This window comes from Schistocerca gregaria, chromosome 4 (assembly GCF_023897955.1).
Source record: "Schistocerca gregaria isolate iqSchGreg1 chromosome 4, iqSchGreg1.2, whole genome shotgun sequence".
Taxonomy (NCBI): Eukaryota; Metazoa; Arthropoda; class Insecta; order Orthoptera; family Acrididae; genus Schistocerca; species Schistocerca gregaria.
The window spans coordinates 454,069,100-454,095,554 of NC_064923.1; the positions used below are offsets into that span (position 1 = coordinate 454,069,100).

Genomic DNA, 26,455 nt, shown 5'->3' on the forward strand with positions numbered 1-26,455 from the left:
TAGTATTTTGCAGCTGTGACTTATTAAACTGATAGTTCGATAATTTTCACATCTGTCAACACCTGCTTTCTTTGGGATTGGTATTATTATATTCTTCTTGAAGCCTGAGGGTATTTCGCCTGTCTCACACATATTGCTCACCAGCTGGTAGAGTTTTGTCATGACTGGCTCTCCCAAGGCCGTCAGTAGTTCTAATGGAATGTTGTCTACTCCGGGTGCCTTGTTTCGACTCAGGTCATTCAGTGCTCTGTCAAACTATTCACACAGTATCTTATCTCCCATTTCATCTTCATCTACATCCTCTTCCATTTCCATAATATTGTCCTCAAGTACATCGCCCTTGTATAAACCTTCTATATACTCCTTCCACCTTTCTGCCTTCCCTTCTTTGCTTAGAACTGGGTTGCCATCTGAGCTCTTGATATTCATACACTTGGTTCTCTTCTCTCCAAAGGTCTCTTTAATTTTCCTGTAGGCAGTATCTATCTTGCCCCTAGTGAGATAAGCTTCTACATCCTTACATTTGTCCTCTAGCCATCCCTGCTTAGCCATTTTGCACTTCCTGTTGATCTCATTTTTGAGACGTTTGTATTCATTTTCGCCTGCTTCGTTTACTGCATTTTTATATTTTCTCCTTTCATCAATTAAATTCAATATTTCTTCTGTTACCCAAGGATTTCTACTAGCACTGGTCTTTTGACCTACTTTATCCTCTGCTGCCTTCACTACTTCATCCCTCAGAGCTACCCATTCTTCTTCTACTGTGTTTCTTTCCCCCATTCCTGTCAATTGTTCCCTTATGCTCTCCTTGAAACTCTGTACAACCTCTGGTTCTTTCAGCTTATCCAGATCCCATGTCCTTAAAGTCCCACCTTTTTGCAGTTTCTTCAGTTTTAACCTACAGGTCATAACCAATAGATTGTGGTCAGAGTCCACATCTGCCCCTGGAAACCTGATTCCTAAATCTCTGTCTTACCTTTATATAATCTATCTGATACCTTTTAGTATCTCCAGGATTCTTCCATGTATACGACATTCTTTTATGATTCTTGAACCAAGTGTTAGCTATGATTAAGTTACCCTCTGTGCAAAATTCTACCAGACGGCTTTCTCTTTCTTTTCTTAGCCCCAATCCATAATCACCTACTATGTTTCCTTCTCTCCCTTTTCCTACTGACGAATTCCAGTCACCCATGACTATTAAATTTTCGTCTCACTTCACTACCTGAATAATTTCTTTTATCTCATCATACATTTCATCAATTTCTTCATCATCTGCAGAGCTAGTTGGCATATAAACTTGTACTACTGTAGTAGGTGTGGGCTTTGTGTCTATCTTGGCCACAATAATGCGTTCACTATGCTGTTTGTAGTAGCCTACCCGCACTCCTATTTTTTTTATTCATTATTAAACCTACTCCTGCATTACCCCTATTTGATTTTGTATTTATAACCCTGTATTCACCTGACCAAAAGTCTTGTTCCTCCTGCCACCGAACTTCACTAATTCCCACTATATCTAACTTTAACCTATCCATTTCCCTTTTTAAATTTTCTAACCTACCTGCCCGATTAAGGGATCTGACATTCCACGCTCCGATCTGTAGAACGCCAGTTTTCTTTCTCCTGATAACGACGTCCTCTTTGAGTAGTCCCCGCCCGGAGATCCGAATGGGGTACTATTTTACCTCCGGAATATTTTACCCAAGAGAACGCCATCATCATTTAACCGTACAGTAAAGCTGCATGCCCTCGGGAAAAATTACGGCTGTAGTTTCCCATTGCTTTCAGCCATTTGCAGTACCAGCACAGCAAGGCCGTTTTGGTTAATGTTGCAAGGCCAGATCAGTCAATCATCCATGTTGCCCCTGCAACTACTGAAAAGGCTGCTGCCCCTCTTCAGGAACCACATGTTTGTCTGGTCTCTCAACAGATACCCCTCCGTTGTGGTTGCACCTACGGTACGGCCATCTGTATCGCTGAGGCACGCAAGTCTCCCCACCAACGGCAAGGTCCATGGTTCAGGGGGGAGACTAAATGTGCAAATAGAAAATTGAATGCAAAATGGCCAAAATTAGAAGATGGCATACTGGAATCGATTCAAGGGCACTATCAAAATGGCTTTGGAAATGATACAAAAATGATTCAAATACACACTCGTAAGCCTGCACTACAGTGGAACTTAACATACTAAAGTATGAAGAAAAAACATTATCTTTCCATTGTTTTATTATTGAACATTGAAAGAAAACCAATGTGGAACTGAGTAAACAGTGAATGTGGATGAAACTCCTCTGACATTTGATGAGCCACGTAACAGAACTGTTGCCACGAAAGGGCTAAAACTGTTAACTATAAAAACAATATTGTGAAAAGGAAAATTGCTACTCACCTTATAGCGGAGATGCTGAGTCATAGATAGGTGCAACAAAAAGACTGTCACAAATAGCTTTTGGCCAGTAAGGCCTTCGTCAGAATTAGATGGCGAACACATACATACATAAACAAATGCAACTCTCACACACACAACTGCAGTCTCAGGCAACTGAGACTACACTGCCAGTTGAAGGCCTTACTGCCTGAAAGTTATTTGTAACAGTCTTTTTGTTGTACCTATCTGCGACTCAGCATCTCTGCTATATGGTGAGTAGGAACTTTCCTTTTCACAATATTATTGCATTCCATCCTGGATTTTCCATTGTTTAACTACAAAAACATGTGGACATTAAAAATCCACTACATTGTTGTCCTTTCATGTTGTGCTGGGGGTGCTAAACTTAATTCAGTGTACATTCTGAAGTGTAAAGCAATGTCAAATCTTCTGAAATACTGCTAAGTGGTGGTGTTCATGTACACTACAAAGGTTTGATGGACGAGGCTAGTATGATATTATGGATTAACAGAGTGTGGGAGAGAAGGAAAGGTGCTTTATTGAAGAAGAGTTCTGTTCTTGTGCCAGATCAGTTAAGCAGCAATTAAAAAAATTCTGTGAAAGAGATACTGAGACAGGAAAATACAGAGCTTCCTGTTATTCTGTGAGGGCTTACTTCACTATTGCAACCTCATGGTGTCTTTATAAATAAACCATTTAAAGTGTATATGAGAGAGGAATGGAATAAATGGATAATGGATGAAATGCAACATGAATTCACACCAAAGGGAGCTTTAAAACAACCTATATTCAAACAAGTGTGTCAGTGAATAAAACAGCTGTGGTCTAAGAGTGAGAGAATACACTATTGTTAAACTTACAAGAAGTGTGACATAAGCAACGCTCTCAATGGCAGTGGAGGAGGAGGAGGAAGAAGAAGAGGAAGAAGAAGAAGAAAGGTCACAACAATTTTCAGGGATTTTAAAGGTCAATTTGGTTTTATAAGCTCCCTTTTTTTTAGTCTGGCATTTCAATCTAACAGTAAAAATGGTAAAAATATTATTTTTTAAAAAGCTGCTTAAAAATTAAGGTGTGTATATAGCCCGTAGCATTTCAATAGTCCATAAAATATGGTATTGCATCAATCCTGTAGAATGTAATTGGATAGATAAAAAATCAACTCATCAAGCAGCTGCAGGAGAAAACAGAGCTTGGCGAGTATCCAACTATATTATATTTTCAAAATTGATTATTTCCATCAACGGTTTGATACTCACAGCTGCAGACTGGACTGATGGCATGCATGATACCGCATGACCTCCCATTGTAGAAAAACTACAAACATCATGTACAAAAATAGTTGGCATGCTGCATGAGAAATGTAACTTAGGACAAGTTCCATTTCAACCCATCCCACATTCATGGTCACTCGTGTTAGTCATCACTGTGATAAACACAGGTTGGTGGCCTGTGCTCTCAAAAAGCATAATAGACATACGCAAAGCGTGGCTGTTCAGGGTGTTGTGAGGCCACCGCTTCTGCATTTTGATAAATATGCAAACAGATACAAATTCTGTGATGTGTGATAAAGAATGGATTATCAGCTTTGCTCTCAATAACGAGATTTGCAGTTGCTTGTTTTGTGAATGCACCAGCCCGGGAGACATTATAAAGTGAAGCTTATTGATGCAGTTAGTTGCTAACAGTCAGTTGGAGGAAAAATTCAAATGGTAGGCTACTAGTGTACTGAACTTTACAGATGTATGTTAAGCTAAGTGTATTAGTAGTAATAATAATAATACTGAACCACAATTCAAAAGAAGAGTGTGTTGCTCAAGAGACAACTGTTTATGGAAGCTGCTGAAATTTTATTCAAATTTTGTGGCATAATTTCATCACTGTAATTCAATAATTTGTTCCAACAAAGGATATAATAAACTAATAGCAACATTTCACTCAATTGTGCTTAATGAGTTCCACCCAGTCAATCATCAAATAATGGTGATTAATAAACAATCAATAATCAAGGAGGAGAGGAGTAAGTATACAGGACATTTCTGTAATTGCATGCAAAAATTTAACAGGACATAAAGAATGCTCAACTGAACTATTTGAAACAGGGAACCTGGGGTCAAGCCAGCTTCAGAAGATATGGAAGTAAACTTATCTATTGCCTTGTCTGTTTTCCAGCTTATTTACAACTAACATGCATACACATTTTCACATACTGTGCTGTTTATTTACATGTACAGTCTTTACACGAAGAGGATGTAACTGATTACCAGGAAGTCATGATGCAGGTTTTGTTTACTTTACTTGTCCATAAGGTGGCCCTGTTGTATCATATTTACATTGTCTCACGACAATGTGCTATGAATCAACAACAGATCCATTCATTACTCAGTGTCATTCACAGACATACAATACAATTCGATAGAGAAGTACTGGTACAGTATTTCATGGCCACTGGATTGGAAGGGGAGGTCCTATTCCATGGCCTGCAAGGTCACCTGACCTGAACCCCTTCATTATTTTCTATGGGGATATCTAAAGTCACTTCGTGTATGAGCCCCTGGTGGATATGGAGATGGAACTGGCTGCCAGGATTGTGGCTGCCTGTGATGTGATTCGAAACACAACATGGATATTTGTCAGGGTGTGTCAGAATATCGTTCGTCGATGTCATGCTTGCACTGAGGTTGATGGCCATTAGTTACAACACATTTTGTAAGACAAAATACAAATGGTATGTTCATGGTGTCAGCAATGGCATTTGCAGTTAACTGTGACTAATGTAAATTAAAAAGTACACAGTGATGTGATTTTATTCCTACTATCTCCTTAAGCTGGCTTCTCCAACCTGTTTCCCTACTTCAAATTGTTCAGTGGAGCATCCTGTACGTCTTGTTAAATTTTTGCACACACTTCTGGAAACACCCTGTACAGTGAGTGCAATGGGAGTGCTCACAGCATCTTTGGATACACAATGCAACCTCGATCTATAAGTTCTGGGAGCAATATGGACAACAACAATGTACTAAAATCTATAGTAGGAAGCTCATTTCAGATATATATATCGATTACTGAAATTAGAGTTGTCCCAAATTACAGTGTAGCAGTTGTCACAATGTTTAGACAAGGTATGGGAAGAACACTAGGAAGGTATTTATAAAGCAGAGAGTACACAACAGAACACTCAATTCTTTCTTAAACATATTCCTGTACACTTTTGATCTCCCTGAAACACATTAGGACAAAATTATACAAAAGTATGGAGAAAGGATGGGTAATATTGACAAGAGTGAATTACTTTTTGTATGAACAGAAAGTAATATATCATTCGAATATAAGGTTGTCATCAAGGGTCAAAACTTCTTTAGTATCAACACTGTAAAATCATTTAGTCTATTATATAAAACCAAAAGCTGCCGGCGCTTTCCCGCTTGGTAAGTCTTGGAATCTTTATTTTTAATATAAACCAAAAGCTTCTGACTACAAAAGTGCTTTCTGACATTTTTAATTAAAAAATCCTAGAATGCATTACTGATTTATGTAAAAAGCCATGTACAACCTCACAAATGAATTGCCGCCAGGGGTATTTTCTGTGACCTTGCAGAGAAATCTGATTGTGAGGGCCAAGGGAAATTAAAGTATTATAACTCTTCATGGAGGTAGATTAACTTTGCAACAAAAATCTGTGATTAACAATTACAAAATGTAACATACGAGTGAAATTAAACAGTGTGGATGAGCACTAAGTACAGTATCTGACAAGATTTCATGTTGGGTTAAAATCATGTTCTGCAGAGGCCTCTTCAAAGTTTTTTTGGGTCTTACACTCATTTTGCAGTAAATTTACTTCTCAATGGCATTTTTGGACACTAAGAAAATGAAACTGCCATTCACACTCAAAATGTACATCACACAAAAATTATTTCGATGTACACTTTGCCTTCTTGCCTAGTATTAAGGGTGGGACTCTTTAATTGGGTGTAGAAGTCTTATGTTCGTCATAAAAATGCCTCTATTCTAAAAAATGTACATAATTACTACTCTTAAATCAGCATACTCGCGTAAATATTATGCAAGCAGCAATAGATTAAACTCGAACACTTTATGTAACTTAGTAGGCTGCAGCCATTTTCAAAATAACAGCTTTTTAGTTAACTTTACTTTTCATTTCTGGCAAGGCTTCACAGCAAACATACTCTGCAAGAATACTGTGGGCACAGGCCTACAAGCAACACGTATTGTACATCCTTCATCATCACAGGGAATAGGGTGGGGACTTTGTGGAGACTTATGTAAATGATGACATTGATCCTGAGGGAAATACTTGGAGATATCTAGAATGTCGTTATATTCCCTGCCACATTGTAGGCCAATTACTTTAATCTGCAAATCAGTGCAAACAAGGTACTGCCAGATTCTTTTGTTTTCCCAGTCAGTTGCTCTAAGAATCCCGATCTATTTCATAACACAACTTGTGCTCTGTATGTAGACAAAAACTAACAAATTTCATGAAAACCTTATGCAAAAACTCTTTACAAAGATTTCACAAGCTGGTTCTGAATGATGTCTGCCATAACCTGTGAGTGAAGCATAATTGTTGTGTTTGATAATGGCATCACATGAAACTGTTCTACCTGGGGTGGACACAGTTTTCCAGCTGCAGCTATCAAGTATTCTTTTATTAAATCATCTTCTGTGAAAGGATGCAAGGTCTTTGCTAAAAGTAGTGCAAGTTTATAGCTCATTCAAATGACACTCACTTGTTTCCTTTTTCTCTCTCTTCTTCTTCTTCCTCTTCAGAGAGCTTCCTTTTAACTTTTGAAACCTCTTGTGCATGCTCCGATTCTACCCATTTTCTGTTTCCATATCTTTGATGTAGAAAGACACATAACACCACTATAAACTGAATTTCCTGAAAGTATTCAGTGCCTTATGGTTTTGCTTCTTTTTGTGCAAAAAGTTATGATTCCTCACGCTGAGGACTGAAATGCAAGAGACTGTTGGTGTTACACAATGCTGACTTGCCTTTGCTGCTACATGATACAAATCACTGGCTCCAATTATACAGCCTAAATGATGATTTAAAAAAAAAAAAAAAAACATTTCAGGAATTTAATTCTGTGTGTTTTATATAACACACAACATCACTCATCCACTTGGTGGCATGCATACGCAATGGGCCTGCCCTCTCTCCTTCAGGACATTCAAAGCAATCCTCGTTCCAAGTAGTGGTGTGTTAGTAACTTTGCATTCTATTCCATCTCTAGCTGACATGTTCAACATTACAGTAACTGATCCCTGAGACTGTTCTGGAAACAAATGAGATGGGGAGTCATCTACTGATGGTAACACCTACTAATCTTCATCATCAGTTGTCTCTGATAGAAAATCACCCTAATCCAATAAGCCATTTCCTAATTCAGTGCATACATCATCATTTGAGGCAATTATTGTTAACCAAAACAATATGCAACACAAAAAGATTTGTAATTATTAGAACAGCAGTATTCTAAAAATGAGTTATGGCACAGGTCAATGACCTCTGCTGCTGTAGCAGATATACTTAATGAAATCATGAAAATTTACTAAATTACAATAAACAGAAATGTGAAAATGTCACATAGTTTGGTGGAAAGATATTAAACCTGAATTATTGTGGAATTAAAAGTTGAGGGGTCTCTTTTGAACACTCTGACTACTCCACTGTTGAAGAAACTGGGATCACTTAGACCACACTTCACACTCAGCTGAAAATAATGAACCTACCAAGCCTACACATCTACAAGTCTGTACTATTTGCAAATGAAGATTTTTTAAACAGAACTGAGGAACTGCACCAAAATAACCATGTTCACAGCCACAACAGGAGAAGGACCCGTAACACTCACGTCTCGTTGTTGGACCGTAACACTCACGTCTCGTTGTTGGACAGCAATGAATAATTTGAGCTCAAACACAATTAGATACGCCGATCTCAAACAACATGCTCTCTGTACCAACCACCTTGGATTCCGAAAACATCGATCACGCGAAACTCAACTCACACTTTTCTCACATGACATACTGAAAGCTTTGGACATCAAGGCAGTCAGGTAGATGCTGTATCACTTATTGTCAAAAGTATGATCATATGCAGTGACAAGTGCAAATTGGACCAGACTGAAGATTTTTTGATACAGAGAATGCAATATTTTATTACGGACGGAGATTCATCGTCATATGTAGAAGTAACTTCAAGTGTGTCCCTGGGAAGTGTGTTCAGACATTTGCTGTTCATGTTGTATGTTAATGCCCTTGAGACAATATTAATAGTAATATCAAGATTTTAGCATATGATGCAGTTATCTATAATTAAGTACTATCTCCAAGAAGCTGCATAAATATTCAGTTAGATCTTGATAATATTTTCAAAGTGGTGCAAAGACTGGCAACTTGCTCTCAGTGTGCAGAAATGTAAAACTGTACACTTCACAAGAAGGAAAAATGTAGTATCCTTGACTACAAAACCAATGGGTCACACCTGTAATCAGCCAATTCATACAACTAAATAGGTGTAACACTTAATAGGGATATGAAATGGAATGATCACATAGGCTCAGTCACGGCAAAGAAGGTGGTAGGATTCGGTTTATTCGTAAAATACTAGGGAAATGCAATCAGTTTACAAAAGAGATTGCTTACAAATCACTGGTGCGGCCCATTCTAAAATATTCCCCAAGAGTGTGGGATCCTTACCAAAGAGGAGTAACAGGGGTATTGAATGTATACAGAGAAGTGTACCATGAATGGTCACAGATTTGCTTAATCCATGGGAGGGTGTCACAGATATACTGAAGGAACTGAACTGTCAGACTCTTGAAGACAGGCATAAACTATCCCAAGGAAGTTAATTAACAGATTCAATAACCGGCTTTAAATGATGACTCTAGGAATATACTATCACTCACATTGGGACCGTGAAGATAAGTTAAGAATTATTACTGCACACACTGAGGCATTCAAAAAATCATTATTCCCGGACTCCATAAATGAGACCCTTGAACCATATATGGTGGAATAGGCTACAGCTTTTATTCAATAAAATAATTCTTGAATTATCAAACAGAGCTTTTGTAACTGATAATAAAAGACTGGAAAGTCGTGTCATTTAACTTGCAAAGTATGTAAAAAAGGGTTTAAATGAAGTTGCAGCCTGGGTCATGTTTGGTAAATGAAAGAATCCATGAAATGATTCTCATGTAAAACAATTTAAATGCAACTGCAAAAAGAGAAACTGTTCATGTGCCTGTGGCATCACCCACATAAGTCAATGCTAAGAGCTATTAGGACTGCATAACTGGGACCTAACTATTTTAATCCCTAATTTCATGTCGCTTGTAATTTGTGAAAGATGATAATACCCAAATTCAGGGATCGCAGTTGTAAAACTGCCAGGATTAAGCTGGATAGTCAGGTAATATACAAATAACAATTTGGTGGCCAAAAATTGCAACATTCTTGAAGAAAACTCTTATGCATACATTCTTTCCAATGCAAAAATTAATGAAAAATATCATATGTGTGTCAAAATATAGCATGGTGAACTCCGTATTAGCCTATTGTGCCATCCTATTGAAGTTGTAATTAGGCCTACTGCACCTCTGATGGTATTACCCAAAAAATGTATAAAAATTTTCATTTCCAAAGAATAATAGATTTTTTATGTGCTGTGATGGTACAAGCAGTTCAGTGCTGCACAGAAACTCTGTATTGAAATAGCTTCTTTGCCCTTTTAGTGTGAAGCAACATGTAATACACCCTACCCACAGCAGAATGAAATAACAAAATATGTATGTCCACATTAGCTGAGTCATTCAAAGATAAAAAAGAATAAAAAATACTTTTCAGAAACTGTATAGATAAACATTGTAATCTTTCACAATCATTAAATTTACCAGGTTTCACAATGAATGGATCATATTACACAATACACTCAATTGTCATCCTATAAAATCTCTGAATAGCCATAAACCACTGAAATACGAATGAAATGAGTGTTAGTGTCAGTGGTGTTGAGAAACAGCAGGAACAGTTGAGAACTGCACCAAGCTCCAGGCCCCAATGGAGTCCCTGTCAGATTTTATACTGAATTTGCAGCTGAGTTAGTCTCTCTTTTAACTAAATCTGTCATGGATTCCTCGAACCAAAAATGAGCCCAGCAGTTGGAAGAACATATGGATGTTTCATATACACGAATGGTACTATAACTGATCGACAAAACTACTGTCCAATATCTCTGAAATCAATTTGTTGTAGCATCTTAGAACATATTTTGAGCTCAAACTTAATGACCTGCTCCATGGCCAACAAGCATGGATTCCAAAAACATCATTCATGCGAAACCCAACCTGTATTTTCTCATGACATAAAGCATTGGATCAAGGCAGTCTGGTAGACGCAATATTTCTTCGACTGCCAAAAACTATTTACCTCAGTACCACATTTATGCTTAGTGTCAAAAGTACGATCATGTGGGGTACCAAGCAAAATTTGTGACTTCATTGAGGATTTTTTGGTAAAGAGAATGCAGCATGTTCTCTTGGATGGAGAGTCACATTCAGACACAGAAGTAACTTCGGGTGTGGGTCAGAGAAGTAAGTTGGGATGCTTGTTGTTCATGTTGTACCAGTATGTTATGATCTTGTGGACAATATTAATAGCAAAATCAGGCTTTTTTTCCAGATGATTCAGTTTTCTATAATGAAGTACTATCTACAAATACCTAGGTGTAATACTTAGTAGAGATATGAAATGGAATGATCACATAGGCTCAGTCATGTGTAAAGCAGGTGGTAGGCTTCAGTTTATTAGTAGAATACTGGGAAAATGTAATCAGTCTAGAAAGGTAACTGCTTACAGATGAAACTCGTGCGATCCATTCAGGAATATTGCTCAAGCGTTTAAGAGTGTGTGACCCATACCAAATAGGGCTAACATGTGATACAGAACGTATATATATATATATATATATATATATATATATATATATATAGAGAGAGAGAGAGAGAGAGAGAGAGAGAGAGAGAGAGAGAGAGAAGACAGCACGAGTTGTCACACGTTTGTTTGGCCTGTGAGAGTGTGTCACAGAGATGCTATACGAGAAACTGAACTGGCAGACTTTTGATTAATGTGATCTATACCAAAAAAGTCTACTTAAATAGTTTCAAGAACTGGCTATAAAAGATGACTCTAGGGCTATAATATAACCCTCTACTTACTGACGTAAAGGACCCGATCATTACTAAGTAAGAGCGTACATACATCCAAGCAGTTCACAACACAAATTGCCGGTGAGGGAATACCTTACGAAGGAAGACGCTGTTGCAGAAATTTCATCAAAACACCATTACTTCTAACTACATATGATACTATGCTTGTCTCAATGAAGCATGTGCAGACGCAAAAAAAAATCTTAGCATATAACTGTATGAGAAAACATTTTAAATTTTCCCACAGGCAAAGTCGCTCTTCGTTTTTGTAATTCCTGACAAAAAAAAAAAATAACGGCAACAATAACATTACCGACATGTCATTGTTCAGAAGCGCAACATTCAAGTAAAAAAACAGTCATCAAGATCTGTTTTAAGTTATGACCCCTTCGTATACAAGATTAGAACTAATGGTTTTACAATACATAAAATGGATTGTTGGTTTACAAGTACGTATAATAAATGCACATACTGTTATCAAACCAATGGTGAGTACTTCGTCATTCGTAAGCAGCGTACAGCAGGTTTACCGCTGTGTTGGCTAAGTGGCTACACTGACAATAACATGAAGTTTAAGAAACTTGCCATGTTGAACAAAAGACTAGCGCTGACAAATCGCTTGTTGCCCTGGTAACGCTTCTTGTTGTGTTTGGAAACTGTTCGCATACAAGTTGATGAATTTGGTGTGCATACTTATTAGTGTACGACATAAATCGTATTACATACTGTTTCATCTGCTGCTTTATCGGATGAGACACAGCAAACTAGATCAGGTAATTGCATAAAAATACGGAAGCGTATTTAATCGTTTACGCAGATTTTATTTCTTTCCGCATGCAGCTGAAATTTTACATATAATACGATAAATAAACAACGAATAGGACTCTGATAGTAAAGCATAATATATTCACTTCGTTCATGATTAAAGCCGTACCCCAACATTGTCAACTCTTGCTTTCACATGTTAATTCACAAGTGCATAAAAAATTATTAAGTGGCACACGAGGGAGTTGTACGCTCATTTACAATTTGTTATAAGGAAAGGTTCAAAATATTGGGTTCGTGGCGTAAACATAGTTGTGTTCCATTTAGCATCCGCCCCGTCAACTCCATATTGCCCGCATTTATTGTAAATTTCCGCTATTTGCGAGTTAATTACGCCAGTTTAATTTTTTGTTTTTCCATATTTCCTTGTATTAAGCTCACAGGTCCTGTATCACTGTAAAACGATTCCTTGATGAATGAATCCCTGATAGCAATACTAGTTTGTTTGTGACAACATCGACAAAAGCTTTGAGACTCCAGGCTCCAAGAAGTTTCAGGAAATCGATAAATTTTTCCCACCATTGTCTCCTGGTATAGCACAGAATCAGCATCTGAGTTATTAATAGCTTCTGTTTTTAAAGGCAACTTGTAATCTTCATAGTGTAACAGAACATCAAGGCTAGTTTCAAGTCATTTATTTTATTTTTTGACAAAAGCAATTAGCCTATATAATATATTCTATGAACAAGAATGTCGTTACATGATCAGAGAACCCACCAACCACAATGCACAATGAAGCTGCAAATTCTGATACTGTTACATAAAGCTGCCGGGGAGGGGGGGGGGGGGGGAAGCTCTCCAAGGTCATACTTGGATCATTTTAGCAAATGACTAACCTTTCTTATGAAATTTCAGTGAAGTTTACCCCCCTCCCTCCCAAATCTCTCCACCTCCATTCCTTCCTGAGGTAGTAAATATGTGTTGGTCAGACTTTCTTTCTCCATTCTCTGCACTGAACAGACTGACCAGTCAGAAAAAGCTTTTCCGGATGGTATATTTATTTATTTATTTATGCATTTATTTTACCTGGCAAGATTAGGGCCTTCAGGCCCTCTCTTACACCTAACCAGGCATACTCAGATTGAACGAGTTACAGTTTCTACCGAGCATTAAGGACATATAATGTATTATGCAGTATTGATGTTAAAGAAGAAAAATAGAGATTATAACAGTAGTACAATGATAACTATAACAATAAAAAATAATTATAACAATCAAGAATAATAATGATAATAATAATAATAGTAATGACTATGTATATGAAAGTTGGGCTTTTAATGGAAAGTGAAATAAATTGTTGCCCATTCTGATAAATATGCCCTCTAGTTTATCAAAGATACAAAAAAGTGATGCAGTTTTGGAACTGAAAACATTTTATCTAATTGAAACTTATTACGCTACATCTTCAGCATGGGACAGAGAATCTTGAAACTCGTTGAGCAAGAAATGAAACAGCCCAGCTACTACAGGATTAGACAGACCTTCAATTTGTAAACACACATTCACTGTTATAACAGTCTCCATATTTAGTCTCCTCGATAGAATAGAAGGAGTGACCCATGAGGGAACACTTCAGTTTTGATTTGAAAGTGTGTGGATTACTGCTGAGATTTTTGAATTCTTGTGGTAGCTTATTATTGAAAATGGATGCAGCAGTATACTGTGTGATCCAAATGTAGATTGGATCTCTGCCTAGTATTAACTGAGTGAAAGCTGCTAATTCTTTGGAATAAGCTGATATTGTTAACAAGAAAGGGCAGTAAAGACTATATATATTGAGAGGCCAGTGTCAGAATAACCAGACGAGTGAACACGGGTCATCAAGAGGTTCGCAAACCTACTCTACTTATTGCCCGAACTGCCCGTCTCTGAATCAAAAATATTCTTAGAGAATGGGAATAGTTGCCCAAAATATAATACCATAATATATAAGCAAATGAAAACAAGCAAAGTAGACTAATTTTCATGTTGAATGATTCGTACTTCCGATAACCATTTGAGCGAATGAAAATAAGCAAAGTAGACTAAGTTTCATGTTGAATAATTCATACTTCAGATACCGTTCGAATAGCAAAAAAATGGCAGCATTAAGTCTTTAAACAAGATCCTGAACGTGGGTTTTTCATGATAGTTTACTACCAATCTGAACACCTAGAAATTTGAACTGTTCCGTTTCACTAATCATATGCCCATTCTATAAAATTAAAATGTGGGGTTTTGTTGAATTGTGTGTTAGCAACTGTAAAAACTGAGTCTTACTGTGATTTAGTGTTATCTTATTTTGTACAAGCCATGAACTTATGTCATGAACTGCACTATTTGAAACAGAGCCAGTGTTGCACACAACATCCTTTACTACCAAGCTCATCAGCAAACAGAAATATTTTAGATTCACATGTAATACTAGAGAGCATATCATTTGTATAAATAAGGAACAGGAGCAGCCCCAACACTGATCCCTGGGACACCCCCACTTGACTGTGCCCTACTTGGACCCCATATCACAGCCATTCTCAACACTGTGAATAATGACCTTTGTTGTCTGTTGTTAAAGTAAGAGGTGAACCAATTGTGAGCTACTCCCCATATTCCATAATGGTCCAACCTCTGGAGCAATATTTTGTGATCAGCACAATCAAACAAATGGCTTAGTGAAATCAAAAAATGTGCCTAGGTTTCGAAACCTTTTGTGTAATCCATCCAAACCTCACAGAGAAATAAGAATATAGTATTTTCATCGTGGTAAATGATGACAGCCAAAACAGTTGCAGGATAAGGATTTATTAAAATTCTTGACCACAGTTTCGGTATATTTAAATATACCTTCAGCAGAAGTAAAATACACCTGTTTCCAGGATAAAGATTTTACTTTTGATGACGGTATATTTAGATATACCGAAACTGTGGTCAAGAATTTTAATAAATCTTTAACGTGCAACTGTTTTGGCTGTTGTTATTTACCATGAAGAATTTCAACAGTTGCTGTTTCAGCCATGTTTAAAATCTTGTGATTGCATTTTCAGTTGCTAAACCACTTCTAAAGCCGAACTGTACATTTGATAGTAAATTATATGATATAAAATGGTACATCCTTACATACACAGCCTTTTCAATAACTTTAGCAAACACTGATGGTGTAAAAATAGGTCTGAATTTGTCTACATTATCCCTTTCTCCCTTTTTACAATGCAGCTTTACCACTGAGTAGTTAATCGTTCTGGAAACTGACCATTCTGTAAGGAAAATTTACAAATATGGCTAAGTACAGGGCTAACATGTGAAGCACAGTACTTTAGTATTCTGCTAGGCACTCTGTCATATCCATGAGAGTCCGTTGTCTTCAGTGATTTCGTTATTGACTCAATCTCCCCCTTGTCAGTATCATAGAGGAGTATCTTAGATTTCAATCTTGGAAAGCTATTTCCCAAGAGAGTTATGTAATCCCCTGTAGAAACTAGGTTTATGTTTAATTCACCAGCAATGCTCACAAAATGATTGCTAAATATTGTATATGTACCTGACGTACCAGTAACAGAAATATTTTTACTATGAACTGACTTTATATTGTCGACCTTGTGCTGTTGACTAGGCACTTCCTTCACACTAACCATATGGTTTTAATTTTGTCCTGTGAATTAGCTATTCTATTTGCATACCACACACTTTTAGCCATCCTAATAACATTTTAAGCACCTTACAATATGGTTTGTAATGGGCAACTATAGCTTGATTATGACTTCTACTAATTTTTAATTTTATTTTCCCCTTTACATATGGGGTTACTTTGCTTTCTTTAGGCAATTTGGAAATATTCCTCCCTGCAGTATTTGATTTATAAGGAATGTGAGAGGTTTTGTTAGGTATTTAGAAATATGCTTAATTATTTTGGGAGACATACCATCCAATCCTTCTGAATTTTTGTTTTTTAAGAATTGCCCACACAAATTTGGGTACATGTGAAAAAGTTATAATTTTATTTTTTATAATAACTGGCTTTTATCTCCCTTACCAGCCTACTGTAGGCTTTCTTCATGTCTGTACACACCTCACCCTTTGCCAAACATGTATCTTACTAATAAATTCTTCCCTGCTCTGAATAACATTGATAGTATTCCAGATTTTACTGAGCTTTTTTTGTGTTTTTCTATAACTTTTGGACAGCTAATGTTTATGTAAAAATTGTCGTTGGAAAGTTCTTGTGGAATGTAAATGCTTCAGGATTAAAGGAGACCATTCACCAAAAAGCAAAAGCATTGAGTTGTCAATAGACACACACAAAAGAAGGAAAACTTGCTAGCTTTTGGCGTTATCCTGTGATGATCTAGTACACAGATACACGTGTGTACCTTCTCTCTCTCTCTCTCTCTCTCTCTCTCTCTCTCTCTCTCTCTCTCTCACACACACACACACACACACACACACACACACACACACACACACACACACACACACACATCCCTTTATGGTGCCGGCTAGGCTAAAAAGACTAGCCGAAACCATTTAGGAGCATAAGCATGTGCATGCATGTGTATGAGAGTGTGTGTGTGTGTTTTTGTGTACTCTATCTCATTAAAGGATAACTCTGAAAGCTTCCAAGTGTTTCTTCTTTTATGTGTGGCTATTGACAATTCAATGCTTCTGCCTTTCCAAAGGATATTTCTGATAACTAGGAATTTCCCCTTCTTTTGTGTATGTTTATTGACAACTCAACGCCTCTCCTTTTCGGTAGTGGTCATCTTCAGTACTAAAGTATTTATATAGTAATTCATAGTTGCACAGAAAATTTCCCATCTCTTGTCTACATTTTTTCACCATAAATCTCCTAGTTTTCTGTTTTTAGTAGAACTTCCAAGACATTTACATTTCCGGGTTAGTTAACCACAAGTTCTATGACTATCTTGGTATGGTCTGTGGCATACCACAGTTGTCTTATAAGCCTGGTCCTGGCTACCATACACCTCTGTGCTTCACTATGGTAAAAACATTGGGCATTGCTTTTGAGTTGTTGGAATTACCATATTCATTTTAAAACTACGTTCCTCCATGCCAGTACTGGTGCCTGTTCCTGTCTCCCAATTGTACCTCATGACAGTTGTGATATCTTGTTGAAAGTCTCTTGTCAGTTCGAACATCAGCTCCTTGCAGTTCTCGTGAGCCTGAATTGAATGCTCTGCATATCACAGATCCACCAACAAATGACTACACCCTGTCTTTGCTGCATGACAGAGGGGCGTCCTCAGTTGCTGCCCACCAAAACCACACCACAAGAACTTATTCTGTCTGACCCATCAGTAAAAGGCTGACTTGGTGTTTTCCTCATGTCTAGCTACAAAGATCAGGTTGCAACCTAACAACAACTTGAATTAAGGTTTTGGCCTTCACCAGCAAAGGACATTGTAGCATGCCTTGTGCCAAACAATTTGAATGAAGAAATATTTGGTGTCCAGCTCTCTCAGAAACAGCTCTGATGTTGATGCCACAGCTCATTACAAGACATACTGCAAAATATTAAAGTAAGTAAATTAATATGGACATCAAAGAAAAGGCATTATGAGAAAAAGATAACCATATCAGATAACAAAATAAAGAAAATATGGGATCTAGGGATGGAGGAATATGACCCTCACAGTAGAAGTATACTCCATAAAAAGTCTTTAAAATCAAAAAGTCTTGTGATTATGGTAAAATATTAACAAATAAACTAGCCTAATTAAAGAGTGTGCTTTGATTTTAATGCCATATTAAGTATCTTTGTAATCAGTCATTTATCAGTGCAACATTTCCTGAAATATCTGAAGTTAAGTCTTCATTTAAGAAAGGAGATAAAGAAATAACTGTACTGGTGTAGCATATGCCGGTTCTGTCCCTCTTGAACTGCCTCAGCGTCTGATGTGAGAATGTAAGCTGGTTTCATTTGTTCGATTGACACCTTCTGCTGGTCGCCGTTACATTGCATGCAAAAGGTATGCTCATCTCATTGTAACACTTTGTATGGCCTGATGTGTGATGGTTGCAGAAGGCATTGTACTGCATTTGTTCATAGCATGAGCATATTTGCAAATCATTGTGGATGAAAATATTGTTATCGCCGCACTGTGACACTGGAGTAGGGTACAGCTTCACAATTTGTCTCTGTTCTTGTAGAAGCAAGTGTGGTAAATTTGTGTCTTCCGGTCCAGGCTGTGTGGAAAAAACTTTATGGAAGATGTAAAGCCTTAAAACCAGCTGCAGCACGGAGACCAATTGTTTGTATGGTACATGAGTGCAGCCTTTAATCTTCAATGCCACTGATCCATCAATGTGTTATTCGATGGATGGTAAATGGTGGTACAATCATGCTGAAATCTGCACAGACTGGATAGCTCATGGAACAGGGTTGAGTCAAACTGCCATCTTTTATCCATAGTGACTTGTGACGGGCAGCCAAAGCGCACTATCCACGTTGATAAAAAGAGCCACTTTGCCATTACCATTGATATATGTGCGACTGATGAAATTTCGACACATTGAGTATGCCTATTGATGGCAGACCTTAAATAGTGATACCCCTCAGAGGGGTCAGTGGTCTTACAGTATTTAAATGTAGATGTGAGAACCAGTCTGTTGTCTTTGGAAACTATCTGATCTGTTTATGGGCATGTCTTTCCATTTATGTGCATGTCTTTCCATCCTGCATTGCTGGCATGACTTGCAATCCCTCACCTACCTGCAGCTGTCCTTCTTAGTGCTGGGCTTTATGAATCCATTAGTTGACGGCCGGAGTGGCCGAGAGGTTCTAGGCACTACAGTCGGGAACCGAGCAACCGCTGGGGTCGCAGGTTCGAATCCTGCCTCGGCATGGATGAGTGTGATGTCCTTAGGTTAGTTAGGTTTAAGTAGTTCTAAGTTTTGTATCTTGGTGAGTCAAGCGATGCAGTCTCAAATAACATCCTGCAGAGCCCCCTGAGGTATGAAATGTCTAGGTCTGGCTTGAGGCACATAACACCAGATCAGACACCTTTGGTGAGTTACTCAAAATCCACAGTGTGTACGTTGGCTGCAATGTGTGTGTGTGTGGGGGGGGGGGGGGGGGGGGGGGAGGGGGGGAAATTGGCCTCTATGTTCTCGACTCCTCTAATGTGTCTCAAATCTTTTGCAAATTGACTGATGAATGTCAGCTATCGGAATTGCCTCAGATAGCAGCTATCTTTGGTTTTATTAAAAGCAAAAGTTATTGATTCATGATCCATATACACAGTATATGGTTTTGCTTCCACACATGATCGAAAATGTTTATCCTTTCATAAATGTCTAGCAGCCCGTGGTCATAAGCGCTCCATTTGACCTCTGCTTTTGTGAACTTGTGCAAGAGAAACTCTAACAGTGCTATTGTTTTTGCACCAACTGATGTTAGTGCAGCTCCATTTGCCTGTTAACTTCCATCTACCACCACTGATAGCAGCACCTAGTTAATGGGATAAGTTAAAAGAACGGTTTTTTTCTAAGCTGGCTTTAATCTGGTCAAAAGACTGTTGCATCTCTGCCATGTGTGGCAGCAGCCGTTGTCAGGAGATATCTTTACTTGCCAATGGTACCATCAGAGGTGCTTGCACCTTGGCTGCTCCTGGTAGGTGTTGACAGTAGGACTTTATGACGCCTAGGAACCTTTTTAATTGATGATAATTCATTGGGTGAGTTATGTCCTTTATGACATTGACCTTGTCTTTCATACGACAAATGCCGGCTGCTGACACTATGAGTGACCTAGAAATGTTGCTTGTTTCTGTTGCAGATTACATTTTGCCTTGTTGACAGCTGTGCCATATTTGCTGATCTGGTCAAATACCATTTAGAGATGTTTCCAGAATGAGATTTTCACTCTGCAGCAGAGTGTGCACTGATATGAAACTTCCTGGCAGATTAAAACTGTGTGCCGGATCGGGACTTTGCCTTTCGCAGGCAAGTGCTCTACCAACTGAGCTACCCAAGCACGACTCGAGCCCCGTCCTCACAGCTTTACTTCTGCCAGTATCTCGTCTCCTACCTTCCAGACTTTACAGAAGCTCTCCTGCGAACCTTGTAGAAGTAAAGCTGTGAGGACGGGGCATGGCTCGTGTTTGGGTATCTCAGATGGTAGAGACTTGCGGACGAGAGGCAAAGGTCTCAAGTTCAAGTCTCGGTCCAGCACACAGTTTTAATCTACTCATTCATTGTCTGTTGTATTTCTGTTGCCTTTTTCAGTTAGTTGTTGCCTAATGCTCTCTTTGAAAATCCTACCACTTTATTGTTGTCTCTATTTATCGAGGTCTCATCTTCTTAATTTCCTAACATTTTTGCATTTTCTTCAGGTTTAGTCTGTATTTCACAGACAATAAAGAGACCACCCCCATGGCTGAATGCTTAATGTTGCTGCCGTTGGTACGGAAGGACCCATCCCACTTTCGCTTCACAATACCTCCTGAAATTATTTTCTGAGGTAGGTGAGGCCAAATGAGGAGCAAGGCCAAATGGGAGCTGCTTGAATAAAGAAGCAGTGGCATCATCAGGATTAATTGCTGGTAGTAACAGCTGGAGAGGTTGGCAAAATGCTGATTACATGTCCCATGATCATAGATGGTCCTTTGTATTACCTTGCAGGTAGCTGTCAGCCAGTCAGAACAGGCCTAAGGCCTAATCCATGAGTGGTGTTTAAATACTTTACTTAAATTAGTCAGAATCCATAACTGTTTCAGGAAACAATTTTTATAATCACAGCAGCTGCATGTTAAGCCAAAATAGTGGGTGTCTAGTAGTCTTTCAGTGATTACAAACATTCATAAAACATAAAATATAACACACAGACAAATACTTTATAACTTGAACTTCATGTGACATTTCCAAGTTTTTGTGTCCTATAATATTACTGCTCAAAAGAAGAAATCAGTGTTTTAAGCTGGTAATATTGAACTCGTTGTTATGGAACTAGTGTGTGTAGTGTTTCTGTATGTAGGTGAAGGACAATATCTCGAGTAGTGTCTACTACTTCCACATCATACATAATTTTGTACACATAGACAAGTTACTCTCTTGGTGCAGAAGCAGCTGTCAACTCCGATGGTTGCCTGTAAAATTCTTGAAATGTAAGATAAAGAAAACTTCTATAGGATCTTCTCAAATTGGAACACTGCCATTCACATTTGGTCATTTGATGATTGTCTGCGAGTGAAATGAGTTGTTTTTAGCAGAGAAAACTTTCTCTATGCTTTTGATCATGTTACTGAAACAGGTTCTACAGCAAACATCGACCAACAAATGGTCGAAGTCCTATAAAAGCTTGTAGTACATAACAGTTCATCACTGAATCCTTTGATCAAAATTAAGTATGTATAATTACCTTTGAAATGCAACAAACTGTTTTACGCCCGTTACTAAACTCCACATTAAACACAAATTAAACAATATGGTGGCTAACAATGACTGTTTCATTGGACACACTTCATACATACTTTAAACCAATAACAATAGGAAGGTTGTTGAACTGATCAGCTGATTGATCCACGATTTCTACTGGCTAGCATGGACCAAGGGATATTATAGTACATATGTAGTGTTACTTTGTTTGTTACAGGGCTCAGTAATGTAACAACAGTTGAATTGAATACCTTTTGCAAACAAAATGTACTCAGATCAGCCTAATGTATCTTCAGGTGTCATGAGAGAAAGTCACCAAAAACAGTACAGAGAAAATGTCAGACAACAAACTATAGACAACCATCAAGATGTGGTATGCAAAGTCTCCTTAGAACAGGCAGGCCTTGACCTAGTGTGTAGACAATTCAGGCAGTGAGAGATGCCTTCACGAGAAGTCCCAGGAAGTCAGTCCACAGAGCCTCGCATAAGTTGCAGATTCTAAAGATGTCAGTGCACCGCATCCTATGTAAACAACTTCTTGTCTATGTGTACAGAGTCCAGATCATGCAGTCCCTCTAGCCAATGGGTCATGTGCAAGATAATCATAGGACCTTTTTTCCTTCAATGAAATGACAATCATATTTAGTACCTATTTTGGTATGTTGCAGTTATTTGTTGTGTCACAGATTCAGGACATTCTGGACTTAATTTTCCAACAAGTTGTTGTGGGTAGTGTACATGTTCTTGTCTAGTTGGATGCAATATTTCCGGGAAGATGGAATGGGTGTGATGGTCCCGTCAGCTGGCCTCCGTGATCATCAGATATAACACTACTGGATTTCTTCCTTTGGGGTTATGTCAGGGACCAGGTTTACCAAACACCAGTGAATGACATTGCAGCATTAGGGTGCAGAATTATTAACATCATAACATCCATCTCTCACAAAATGTTGAGTAACACATGGGTGGCATTGGAATATTGCCTGGATATCCATTGGACAATGAAAGGAGCACATGTCAAAATTTATTAATTGTGTGCATGTACACAAACTTGAATATATTACCTGTACTTCAAGATAAATCTCTTGTGTCTATGTGTCATATTTTCTGCCTTATGCATGTTTGTAATCAGGGAGAGGTGTGGGGACACCCTGTATATTTAAAATTTAAGTTTTATGGTGGTGTTGCCCATACATGATGTATGAACTATTGTATTTCTATAAATTTTGAGACAAGTTGGTAGTTACTTAAGCATAACTTTTATTGCAACATACAGTGAACTCTGTTATATAAATTCAAAATTTTGATGAGTTTTTTCCGTAGTAATTTATGATTAACAACTCTAATTCTTATGTTCCTTTAAACTTAATTACGCATGTGATGATGGCAGTACCTGAAATGTCATTTTAAATTAAGAACTATATTAAATGATCTAGATAATTTATTAAACTTTGGTGTATTAATATCAGAAGTCTTTCGCCCACCTTAAATATTGTGTAGGCTGTCTGAAACCTGTGCCTGTTGTATTGCCACACTACACCTTGCAAGCCTCTGTTGATCTCGCTGATGGATACCAACAAAGAAGAGCACTTTGTGTGCTTTGAGAAACACTCCTTTCCCTGTAGACACGGTATTCAAATTTTCCACTGTGACCACCTTTTGCGGACCAGTGACGACGATTTGCTTATCAATTTGTTCGATGGGGTGTGCATTTTGTCTGTCGTGTCCAGCGGATGCCAGAGAACAATAGGGTTGATACTAGGGCCTTCACATTGGCCTTTGAAGGTGACTTGTGGCCTGAAAGTGTGAAGAAGATAGTGTGTTGATGCAATGTGAAACTGTGTATTCTCAGTTCCATGCAGTGCTTCAGATGCATGAGATTCGGGCACATGTCTTTGCATTGTGACATCTGCCCCACTTGTAGGGATTGTGGACATCTGTTGCACATGGACACTACTTGTGCCACTCCCCCCCCCCCCCCCCAACTGTGTCAACAGTGGGGTGCACCATTCCCCCTTTTCATCAGAGTGCACCATCTTTCAAAGAGGGAAAAAAAGAAATCCAAGAGTACAAGACTCGACTGTCCCATGTTTCAGGAGACCAAGAAGAAATCTGATTGCATCCATTATGTATGACGATGATATTTGCTAAGGCTATGACAATGTCATCCTGTCTCGCGACAGCACCCTCACCCTCCATGCCTTCTGCTTTGGACTCTCGCAGCCACTCGATTACACCCACTCCTTTGGTGGTAGGAGCTCTCCTCCTGTTCCCCCACATTCACTTTGGGAGTGTTGACTCTCCATCCGTGGGTGATGTCAATCCCCAACTGCCAGCTGGAGAAGCGACTCCCTCTGCTGGCATCTCTCTCTAGGGTGTGGTCCCTTGGGATGCTCCCCTCCCAGGATTCTGCTGACTGCGACCGAATACCAGCCATTGGAGGAAGAAGTCACAGATTGCTGGTTGTAGAGCTCCGTGTTCCTCCTCTGTCCTTGAAACTAGGACTGAGCCTTCCCAGACATTGAAATCATCCGAGCAGAAGAGGGACAAAAAGAAGACCGGCAAGATGATGAAGGTGCCAGTAGTCCCCATGCTGTTGGACCTTGCATGTTCTGACTCTATACCCAAGGCAGAGTTCCTGGTAACTCAACGGTAACTCCACTGGTGCTGCCGAATCCCCCAACACAACCTACTTCAGAAACGGTGTATATTGATGCTGTATCCTTGCATTTGGTGGCAGCAAATGACCATTGGGCATAAACTGCATCCTTTGATCCTTCGCTGCACACTTTGTTACTTCACACCCTCTCAGGATACTGATTACATGATCCTCCAATGGAAATATAGCAGTTTTTTCCACCACCTCGCTCAGCTACGATGTCTGCTTTCTGCATTGCCCTTCAGGACACTTGCTTCCTGAATTGCTAACCGCTGCCCTCCATAGCTATTGGGGCTATTTAAGAATCAAGCTAACTGTGAAAGGGCTGGGAGGTTGCTTGTACATTTTGAGCCCTGTCTACAGCAAACGTGTGCCACTCAATAAGACTTTGTTGGCTGTGGCTGTTCATTTGAGGACTTCGCTGTAATTTGTATCTCCCACCCAATTGTGAAGTGTCCCAGGCCGTGCTGTCTGCACTGGTTTCTCAGCTCCCTCCATCCAACTGATTTTGGGTTGCTTCAGTGCCCACAGTTCCTTTTGGGGTGGAACTATGACCACTGGCTGAAGTCAAGTGATTGAAATTTTGCTCCCAGAGCTCAATCTTTGTCTCTTGATTATCAGTGCCCCCACACACTTCAGCGTGGCATATGGATCATATTCAGCCATTGATATCTTCCCATCTGCAACCCTGGCCTTCCCTCTACTGCCCCCTCCCCCTCCCCTCCCCATCAATTGGAAAGTCCATGATGACCAATGTAATAGTGATCACATTTCGATCATTCTGTCCCTCCCTCAGCATCTCTCAACTGGACCTCTACCCAGGTGGCCTCTAACCAATGCTGACTGGGATTCATTTGCCACTGCTATCACTCTTAGCAACCTGCCATGTGTAAGTATTGATATGCCTGTCCAGAACACAACTGCAGCCATTCTCTCGGCAGCGGACTTGACAAATCCCTTTAATGGGATTCTGCCATCAGAAGACACTTCAGACATCAGAAATCACTGTGATTGCCACTTTGGGCCAAGTACCCCTTCTTCACAGGTTTGGGCAAAGTTTTGATGCCTCTAACGAACAGCATTCCCCCACAGGTTTATCTGGTGTCTCCATAAAGTGTGTTGTCTACACTGATGCAGATGCTGTCGCCAAACGTTGTGCTCTGCAGTATGCTCGAGCTTTTGCATCTGAGAATCACGGCTTGCATTTCGTGTGCTCAAACAGCGACTGGAACAAAGTCACTTACCTTTCACTACACATCTCGTGAAGCCCTATAATGTTCCACCCGATTCCTCAGTACTGTAAACATTTGTTGTGACATGACTCCAGGACTAGACCACATCTGCAGTCAAATGCTCAAACACCTATTGGTGGATTGCCAACATCATGTCCTTGCCATTTTTAAATGCATCTGGAGTGAGGTTTAGTTCCCATCCCATTGACGAGAAAGTGTGAGTGTCCTGGCACTGAAACTGGGTAAACACTCCCTTGAGCAGAATAGCTGTCACCTAATTAGTTTCACAAATGCTTTCTGCAACTTGCTCAAGTGTACGGTGAGCCAGTGGCTGTATTGTACCTCGAGTCTCGGGGTCTTTTGACTCTGTCCGACGATAGCTTGTGCCTAGGCTGTTCTAATGCTGACAATGTGGACTGCATGGAGTCTGCTATCTAAACAGCTCTTGTCTGGCATCAACACCTTATCACTAGTCTCTTCGACTTGCAGAAGGTTTATGACATCAACTGGTGTCATAACATCCTCATTACCCTGCACGAGTGGGGTCTCTGGGGCCTTCTCCCAATTTTTATCTGAAACTTCTTGTTGTACTGTGCTTTCCAGGTTCAAATTGGTGCTTTTCCTAGTGCCCCACGTGCAGGAGAATGGAGTACAGCTGCGAACCCTGATTTGTACTGGTTATCAATGGTCTAGCTACAGATATGAGACCTACAGTGTTTCCTCCCCATATGCTGACAAT

The 26,455-nt window shown here is 39.1% G+C and overlaps 1 protein-coding gene and 1 long non-coding RNA gene across 2 annotated transcripts in view; one reads left to right on the forward strand and one right to left on the reverse strand.

The window, feature by feature from the left end:
• The window catches only part of LOC126267319 (vesicle transport protein USE1), a 130,096-nt gene extending 117,886 nt beyond the window's left edge, over positions 1-12,210 (reverse strand). The window contains exon 1 of the mRNA XM_049972419.1: positions 12,104-12,210. The gene's annotated coding sequence lies outside the window, so the exon portion shown is untranslated. The remainder of the gene's footprint in view (positions 1-12,103) is intronic.
• Positions 12,211-12,316: 106 nt separating this feature from the next.
• LOC126267321 (uncharacterized) overlaps positions 12,317-26,455 on the forward strand; it is a 31,583-nt gene continuing 17,444 nt past the window's right edge. The window contains exon 1 of the long non-coding RNA XR_007548993.1: positions 12,317-12,404. This is a non-coding gene — a long non-coding RNA (uncharacterized LOC126267321). The remainder of the gene's footprint in view (positions 12,405-26,455) is intronic.